Source organism: Solanum verrucosum, unplaced genomic scaffold, assembly GCF_900185275.1.
Source record: "Solanum verrucosum unplaced genomic scaffold, falcon-dt-bn FXZP01000047.1, whole genome shotgun sequence".
NCBI classification, from domain to species: Eukaryota; Viridiplantae; Streptophyta; class Magnoliopsida; order Solanales; family Solanaceae; genus Solanum; species Solanum verrucosum.
In genome coordinates this window covers 542,129-545,114 of record NW_026020155.1, presented here as the reverse complement: position 1 = coordinate 545,114, position 2,986 = coordinate 542,129, and positions in this window count along the sequence as shown.

The following is a 2,986-nucleotide window of genomic DNA, read 5'->3' as shown; positions in this document are numbered from 1 at the left end:
AGTTAGTAATGCTATACCTATCCTCGAAGACTTTCTATATCCAAATATACTGCAAAGCCTCTTATCTAAATGCTAATAGGTGGACAAAATAGTTCCCTTATTTCAATCCATAGCTCTTCTAAGTTTTTTAGCCTTTGGAATAATCATGCATTCCCCTTGCTAAGAAAATAAGTAAAATCTAGTTGCTTATAGGCTTAGCAAAACAAATATGTAGCTTGACATTCAGTAGCTAAAAGAGGAAGGACACTGGAGTAAATACAAAGGGTAGTAAATACAAAATACTATATTTTTGCAAGTCTCTCAAGGCTCGAAGAAATTCAATCAGAGAGCTGGATTTTGCTTGGGAGGGATAGCCCACAGGGTAGAACAACAAGTATTTGGTAATCTTCAATGTTAGTAAGAGAACAAAACATCGAGACAATGCATGTGGATCATCACAGGGTCTGCTGCAATCAATAGAATACAAAGTGTGTTCAACTTCCAGAAAATTATCACTATTGAAATAATGTTCATAAGAAAAGGAGACATATATAAGAACAAATAATTATTATTCTAAACTCTCACGAACAAGAAAATCATAATAGAAAAAACAATGATGAGATAGAAGAGACAGAGAAGGGGCTATACTACCTTTCCAATCTTGAACAGAACATTGTCATGCTGATATAAACAATTTACTTTTTCAAATCAGAAGAAAAAAGGATGAGAATGAGCAATATTTAGATATCCAACTCTCCATCCTATCATCCCGTAAACTTAGAGAAGAAAAAGATGTTGAGTATGTGGTTTCCTTCTATAAAAAAAACATCTTTCCGATCATCATACATGAATTACCAGGAAATGACTTGCTACAAATATATAAAAACATATCTTCAACAAAATAACAAACTACAAGCATAGTGTACTGAACAAAGTTACAACCACAAACCACCTTTTTCAATAATAGTTGTGTTTTAGAAAACACAATTCTTATTGATAAGGGTACACGCACAACACTCGTACCAGAGACTAGTTGTATAATAATATCATATTGGTTATAGATTTCTAATAACACAAGATTTCTTAAAGGATCCCTCATAAATAAACTTCACCTATGAAAATGGAGAAACAACAAGTCAAGAACATATGCAAATAATTTGTGAAAAGGGAATGAAGCTATGAAGGGAGAAAAGTGTAAAGAGAATGTAGTTCATCAAAAAGTGAGAAGAAGAATGTAAACTAAACAATCAACATTGTAAGGCAATAAGAGCACATGACTGCTATGAAACTATAATAAAAAGGGAAGAAATTAATGATAAACACACCTCAAATAAGTGAAGAAAATTGATTTTTAAGGCTTACTCGACTTTTGATTTTCACTCCACAACACGTTATCACCATCATTTGCTTGATATTTTTCATCAACCATCCAATAAATAACATCAATTTTCAGGAAACATTAATCAGATAAGGATTTACAAGTATGTGATATGAAAACATAAAGATGTAGCTAACACATTCAGAATATCAATATATTATTCTCACAGATTCAGAAACCAATATAGGATCGTGAATCTTGCATTAAAAGTTGAAGGAACGAAATATATTACCAGCATGTCATATAATAGCATCCATGTGTGAGCTCAATCATCATCCTACATTGTCAACAACGCCTCAATCTCTTAGTTAGTGCTAGGCGGTGCAAAGTTATTTAACCAGCATCCCTCTCCTCCAAAGAGAGATTTCTATAGTCTTCACAAGTCATTGAAGAATGTCATGGGACCCTACAATCCACACACATAAACCTCTGACAAACTGGACAGTCCACACAACTAATCTCTGACTGGCTTGATGAACTAGCCTGAGTGGATACCTTTAATTTTTATATGTTGCTATGATCAATCAATAGTGAAAATTTAACGTTCTCTTCACAAATTAGTATATTCAAGTTGGATAAAATTAATCAACAATTACCAACGACAAAGAACCATCTGATGGGTGTATATTACTATAACCAGAATCCTTTCTAGCCAATTTAAGAAGCTCGAGTTTCATAAACGAGTAAAGGCAAAGCAGAAACAACATACTACTAATAAGCATGACATGAAAACGTACATTCTCATGGATGATTTCAATCCAAATCATCTTATCAATTTAAGGAAAAATAGAAATTCTCATGCTTAATTCATCGTTATTGCCCATGACAATGAATCAACTGATAGGTGTAATACTACTACAATCTGGAATCCCAAATATCGACAACACAAGAAAATCAAAATCCACACCCATGGAATAAACCCAGGTGCAACAAATTCAGACTTTTAAAGGTAGAAATTTTTACTTGATAAACTTTATTCCAAAAAAATCCTTTCGATGCGATGAAGCTTTAGGATATCACCTTCATTGCTCTGTCCCTGGTGAACAATGACAAAAGCGTAAGAAATTTTTGTATGTCGGCGACAAACACAGAGAAAATCATGAATGGAGCTAAAATAGCTTGATTTGGAATTTTCGTATCTTAAAAGATAGTGAAAAATTAGAGAAAGTATTTTGAAATAATATTCAATTGTTTTGTCAAAAATCATTACTTTGTGTGTTTTTCTTATTCTGGATAATCCATACCTTTAGGAACTGATTCGAAACTTGGATGCACAAACCAATTTGATGCTCGATGTCAGAGATTTTTTGTTGTATACTTGACGGAAATGTTGGTCGCAAAAATCACCGAGGCATTCCACTAGTTTAGTAACATTTTGAATCCAATCCTCGTAGTTGGATTCTTTTAGAGGAGTAGAAAATTCTTCAATGGTGAATTTTAGATCAATGGAGATTTCTTCTTTCTCTCTAGAAACTTCTTCAATAGTGGATTTTAGATCAGTGGAGACTTATTCTTTCTCCGTAGAAACATCTTCAATTGGAGTGCTCATCTTCAATGGTGTATTGGATTCTTTTAGATGAGTAGAAATTTCTTCAATGGCAGATTTTAGATCTTTTTGATGAGTAGAAA